We start from the raw sequence: 7352 nt of genomic DNA on the forward strand, positions 1-7352 counted from the left end.
CAAATGCTGAAGCTGCCAAAATGCGAGCAAGCTGTGCTGAAGACCAAGAGAGAAGGTTACATTTAGAAAGAGATGAGAAAGACGCAGTTAGAGAAGGCACTCGTGGATGCCGCCTTAGAGATCATAGCAGCAAAGAGAGAAGCTGAGGCAGAATCACTAGAAGCCGCGCACAACCCTGAGTTGCATAGACGAAACAATACGTCAAGTCTGAAGTTGCCACAACGTGCATCTCAGTATTTTAATGAACTTCCTGATCCAAACTATAACCAAGAACATGACACATCCAGTAAAGCGAGTGAGAGTCATCATGGGGCTCAGCCCCAGGAAAACGTGGAGCAAAACAATTCTGCTAATGACTACCTTCCCCCTCACCAGGTAACCAACATGAATCACCTTGCTGACACCACCGCACGTCAGACCGAAGCAATATAACACCGGCTGGCGCCACCCTGAGGATACTAACAGAAATTAACGCACCTCACATCACTATCAGCTAAGTTCTTCACACGACGTGATCTGGTTGCCAAGGGACTCATGAAATTCACTGACCACGCTGAAGGTTACAGAGCTTGGAAAGCTTCCTTCCAAAATGTCACTAGAGACTTGGGGTTACAACACAGGGAAGAGATAGACCTCTTAGTCAAATACCTAGGAGAAGAGTCAGTCAAACACGCAGTAAGGATCAGAGACATTAATATAAACCACCCTCAAATCGGCCTCAAAGAGATCCTCCGGTGACTACCTCTTGAAGCTCATCAAGAGAATGCCAAGAGTGTGCAAAGCAGTAATCAAAGCAAAAAATGGCTACTTTGAAGAACCTAGAATATAAGATATATTTTCAGTTGTTTCACACTTTTTTGTTAATTATATAATTCCACATGTGCTAATTCATAGTTTTGATGGCTTCAGAGCGAATCTACAATTTTCATAGTCAATAAAATAAAGAAAACTCTTTGAATGAGGTGTGTCCAAACTTTGATCTGTACTGTACTTATGTTTCATGTATCCAATTTCTGACTCCTACTACCCTGCTTAGTTAGTTCTCCCCTGGTTAGGTATTAGTGCAGATGATGTATTATGTATTTATGAATCCCTGATGTACCCTGTATTGACTCAGTGTATATATATGTTTGTATTGTAGTTTCATCGAGCCAATATACCACCACGTTCAATAAAGCACAGAGTGAATCTACAGTCTCCTTATTGGACCCCCGGTATAGTGGTTTAGCTGCCTGTATAAGCTACATGAATTCTGCTTCATTTAGTAAGGACAGAACAAAGCAGTTAGAAGCTTCAATGGACTGAACATAGGAACAGTAAGTTATTTTTACATTACAGTGCATATGTTCATGCGTTTTAGCATTATTAAGGACTTATCTAGGTGGATCTCAGGCGGAATCTGCTTTGAAAAGACATGTGCAAACACCCTAAGTTCTTCTAGCGCTATTACAGCAAAGGCCACTATAGCACTGCAGTTAATAGCTAGTGTCCATCCCGGACCAGCACCATTCCTCCATTGTCTTCCGATCCAGGAGCAAAGTATATGATTTTTTTTTCCATTTTATCATGGACACTAGGTGTTAAAATTGACTTTTACCAGTAGTGGACAGCCCCATAATGGGGGTTATCCCACCAAGAACAGTATGTCCAACTGCTTGGATCCCCAGCAATTATGATATAGGGTTACTGTGTCACCCATGTGACTTGGGAAGTAGTACAGATAGGCGATCACTGCTCCATTTACTGTCTATGGCTAAGGTCACACGGTTGTAACAAAAATATCCGATTTTCATCCATAGAAATGGATGACTTTTCCTCGGTATTGTCACCCATGCAGGACTTATATTTAGGCTGAGTTCACACGTAGCGTTTTTTTTTTGCATTTTCGCAGCGTTTTTAAAAGCGCGATTTTGTCACGAAAACGCAAAAAAAAAGCATCCCATGCAATCCTATGGGATTCTGCACATGCTGTGCTAATGCTGCGTATTTTTCCGTGGTGGAATTCCATCGCGGAAAACTACGCAGCATGTTCATTCTTTGGAATCGCGGGAAAATCCGCACACATAAGAATACATTGATCCGCTTACTTTGCATGTGGCTGTGCCCACCCCATGCGAAAAGTAAGCGGAACATTTGCGGATGGTACCCAGGGTCTAGAGGAGAGGAGATTCTCCTTCAGGCCCTGGGTACCATATCCCTGTTAAAAAAAAGAATTAAAATAAAAAATCATGATATTCTCACCTTCCGGCGTCCCTCGCAGCGTCACCAGGCCTCAGCGATGCTCCCGCCAACTCCCGTTCCCAGAGATGCCTTGCGACAATGACCTTTGATGACATTGCGGTCTCGTGATACCGTAGCCATCTCGCTAGACCGCGACGTCATTAAAGGTCATTGTCGCAAGGCATCCCTGGGAACGGGACTTGCCGGGAGCATCGCGATGATCGGGAACGCTGCGCAGGACGCCGGAAGGTGAGAAAAACAGGATTTTTAATTTTTTTTTATTATTTTAAACCAAAATAAAAAAAAAGTTGGTCACACTAGTTAAACACTATGGTTGACGAGTGTGACCAACCTGTCAATCAATTCTCCAAGTGATGCTACAGATCGCTTGGAAAATGCTAGCATTCTGCAAGCTAATTACGCTCGCAAATCGCTAGTTTTTCCGCGGGAAATAGGCGGGAATTTAAAATGCGGATTTCTCACATATTTCCCGCTCAATGGAATTCCAGAATTCCCCCGGAAATTCCACACGTGTGCACATAGCCTTATATATCAGTAGTAAATAAAATTTGCAAGACCAAATACAGTTTCATGTGTTCATAATTTCAATGTATCTGTAAAAATCAGATGCAATACAGATGATTCATATTGATTCCAAATTTTTGTACATTCAGACTTTAATAGGCGAGTCTTATCCGATACCCAGAAGACACTATTGTATGCTGCAATGTTTTTGTTTTTTGTTACAATGACATTACATTAGGTCCATGTAAAATATAAAAAAAAAGTTAATCTGAACAGTCCTAAAGAACATTATTCCTAGCGCTGTCTGTGTGATGTTTGCTCACAGGCAGCACTCAGACCAAAAATACAGTCCTTTGAATGTACCTGAACATCTGCACTCATAGACCTGGACGGGAATAAAGTGGTATTCCAACATGCGTATATTATCATTCTATTCATATGGGACTTTGAGCCCTCAGTTTTAAGAGTATGTTAGGTTGCTAGTGGTCTAGTGGTGAGTCTACCACCCATCATACATGTCCACAGACTAGCAAATAAAACAATCTCATCTGAACATGCTACAATGAAGGATAATAACATATATAATAATAATCTTTATTTTTATATAGCGCTAACATATTCCACAGCGCTTTACAGTTTGCACACATTATCATCACTGTCCCCGATGGGGCTCACAATCTACATTCCCTATCAGTATGTCTTTGGAGTGTGGGAGGAAACCGGAGTACCCGGAGGAAACCCACGCAAACACGGGGAGAACATACAAACTCCTTCCACATGTTGTTCTTGGTGGGATTCAAACCCAGGACTCCAGCACTGCAATGCTAACCACTAAGCCACCGTGCTGCCCGGTGAACATATATAACATGAAACCACAAAAAAAAAACTGTGAAATGATGTTTCAAATCTAATTTTTATTGATTTATGACAAGGAAAAAGGGTGGACACAAAACAAAACAGCCATATAAAGGATAATACACTGCATGTGAAGGTAAAAAAGCTAAGTATAGAAGTAGCATTAAGCGATGGTCAATGCCAAAATATATAAAGAATAAGAAAATGCCAAAAATTCATACAAATATATAAGCTTTCAAAGCCTTCATTAATGACAATAATGTCGGCCACGTGTTCCAGCCTCAATGCGCGTTTCGCAAATCTTCCTCAGGAGGCATGCCCACGGACTAGCTGATAAACATTGTTCATGGGATAACCTCTTTTAAGAAGTTTTCCAACTTCAAAAAACTTGGCCCCATACACTTGTGTACATATTTCTTAATGTACCTTTTCCGGGTCCAGGACCATCTATGCACCACAGTACTCTGTCAACAAATGTTGTATAAATCAATAGTGCAGGCAATTATAAGAAACTTTGTAATTTATCTTATCAGAGAAATGTGTTTCTTTATACACCTATGGGACACTTGTTCCCTCCCCCTGCCCTCCTGAACTTACCACCCACTCTAAAAAAAAATGCTGAAATCTGTCTTGCTCAGACAAGAGGGTTTGCAGATGTCATGAATATCGGTCAGACGCCTCTCACACAGCCAAACCAGATCTCACACTGACGAGGGGCAGTACTCCGAAACACAGTGTCTGCAAATTGAGATTCTGGCTTGGCTTTTATCCTAAGTCATGTAACAAGGCTCGCTAAAGGGTCAACATTGACTTCTAGGATTGCTACTTCTAATAGGTGGCACTAGAGTTCTAGTCCTCGTCCTCTCTGAAGAGACAATTTGCATAATTAGCAGATGTCATGTGACACAGGCTGCTCATTATACTCTATTGGATGGAGGAGGGGCAGATGAGCAGGGAGAGGAAACAGGCAAAAGAGAGACAGAACATAGCACTGAGCTTTCTAACAGATGTTTTACCTCACATTAGAGATGATTCAGATAAAGGCAGCTGAGCTCTGCTGTACAATATCCTCCATGTCTCTGTTACCTGAAAGTACAGTTTGCATTTAAGACTGGAATGATACATGCAGTCTTTGATGGATTTTTTTGGTGGACAAAGCCATAACCTAGTGAGAAATGATAGTATAAACTTCTTTCATCTATTTCTCGTTGCTTTAAAATCTATTCTAGGTTTTAGCTAAAAAAAACAACAAATCTGCTACAAAGACTACATGTGTCATTCCAGCCTAAGAAGACCACAAAAAGCTGTGTGGTCAGCTGTTTCTGACCTGCAGTACAATAGAATTTAAATTAACTGACTGGCGCACCACTTCATTCTAAGTCATCCTAGTTAAGGTCTTGTAGATGATGGAGGGGAGTGTTCTGCCTATTAAGATTGGGGGGGGTCCCAGGAGTCAGATCCTACTGATCTTTCTTTTTTATTTTTGTAACAGCCTTCGGCAGAATCTTGAGACATGGTACCTTGATGGATGAAAATCGACCTTGTGAAAGTCTAGATTAGTCCACCAGGGTCTTCTCCATTGTTATGTTGACAGTACCAAGCCATCGGGTTGCTGGTCTTTGTGTTTGCCTAGTTCCTTCTTTTCTTCTGATCATGATGTCCTTCTCCATTGATTGCTCTCTTCATACGATGTGTCCAAAGTAATCGGGTGGTAGCTTGATGATCTTTGCTTCAAGTAACACATCTGGCTTGATTTGTTCAAAATTGATCTTGCCATCCATGGTATTGATAACATCGTTTTCCAGCAACACATTTTCAAAGCCACCATCTGTCTTGTTTCTTTATCATCCAGGTTTTGCATCCATCTGTAACTTCAGAAAAGACCAGACTATGTCTGAACTATGTGTCACAACTCTGTTGTCAGGTATCCCAGGATGAGGGGCTCCTTCCCTGTCCCTAACGCTAGGGACACCCTAGGTCAACCTGCTCCCCAGATTACTTCTGATGGTGAAGGCGCTGGGGCCACGTACCTTGCCTTAGCTTATGAATCTGCCCTGCCCTCAGCCTGTACCCTTCCCTCACCTAAGGAAGAGGGGAGTAGTAGTATACCATAATACACCAACCAGACTAGCAAGGTAATACGAACAGGGGTAACAAAAAATAATATACCTGCAAATATACTCACACAGGCAACAGAGGAATGCATTGGAGAGTGGAGGATGAGGTTAAACGAAAGTAAGAGAAGAAAGTGAATTATCACACACTCAACACCTAGCAACAGTCACAGATAAATCCACTAATCACTTTCTCCAATAATAACAAACAACAACCTCCAACCATGCAGCAAAAGCTACTCTGACAATGAGCGCTAGACAGGGCCCAGTTTATATAGGAGATGGGAATGGCTAACAATGCACAGCTGAGAGACTTTATGAAGGAAAGCTTCCGGGAGCTCTCAGCTGAGCAGAATAATCCCTGCCCTGCTTAAAGAAACTTACACCTTTTAATATGAAGTTGAAATACTTCTAACCAATGCAGAAGTAGGAGAAATCAGACCCTGCGGTCTTCTGGCTCCTCTCCGTCGCGGTAAACCCGTGACACCATATCTTTGTCGACAGTGAAATGTTCCATGATTTGAATTCCGTGTCCAGTGACTTAACTGTTGATTTGAAGGTTGAAGTCCTTTACATCTTCCAGCTTGTCGCTGTCCATCTCAAGTGTGTCACGGTCGTATCTGGCAGTAGTCAATATTTTTGTCTTGTTTGTGTTGAGTAGCAGTCCTATGTTCGAGCTTTCCGTCTTAACACTCAGTAATAAGTCCTTCATTCCATTCATTCCATCTACGCTTGTTCCTATGAATGTTGTGTCATCTGCGTATTTAAGATTGCTGATAATTTGTCCAGTAATTTTGATTTCTTCTTTTTTGTCAAGTCCAGTATACCTGAAAATTAATCAAGAAAATTTAGAGGGCACCACACAAAAGGGATACGCATGAAGTCTGTAAACAACAAGCCACTAAATATTATATCATATACATATAGTTTTTGTCTGCATTGCCACTTGGGACAAAGCTATTATAAACCACAGGTGTGTGTCATTGTTTTGGGGGAGCCTATAGCTCCATTCTGGGCTAATAGGGTTTGCTATATGTGTCATGTTTATGACTTTTAAATGTGTTTAATTGGTTATGTCTGTTTGTATCCAATAAAATACGTTTGCATATTCAGGTGATCCTGGTTTAAGGCTGTAGCTTTTCTCTATTTGTATACCTGAAAATAGCTTCTGCACATAAAAATTCAAGAGAAATGGTGACAGGATGCAGACTTGTCTGACGCCTAGCTTTACTTTGGACCATGTTGTGTTGCCTTGTTCCGTTCTGACTATTGCTTATAGGTCAATGTAAAGGTTCCTAATGATGCTGATGAGAAGGTTCGGCACACCCATATCCTTCATGGTATTTTAAAGTTTCCGGTGATTGAAACAGGGCAGAAAAAATTCCTGTTAAATTTATTAATTATTAACCCCTTACCTACAATTGACGTAATATTCCGTCCATGTGACCATGGACCTAATTACCATGGACGGAATATTACGTCATCGCGATCAGCGGCGCCCACGTGGTGAGCGCCGCTGATCGCGGCCGAGTGTCAGCTAATTATCATAGCTGACACCCGGCACAATGTGTCAGGGGCGGTCACGGACCGCCCCCGACACGTTAACCCCTTGCACACCGCGATCAAACGCGATCGCGG

This window comes from Dendrobates tinctorius, unplaced genomic scaffold, assembly GCF_039654945.1.
Source record: "Dendrobates tinctorius isolate UK_male_01 unplaced genomic scaffold, ASM3965494v1 ptg000231l, whole genome shotgun sequence".
In the NCBI taxonomy this organism is placed as follows: Eukaryota; Metazoa; Chordata; class Amphibia; order Anura; family Dendrobatidae; genus Dendrobates; species Dendrobates tinctorius.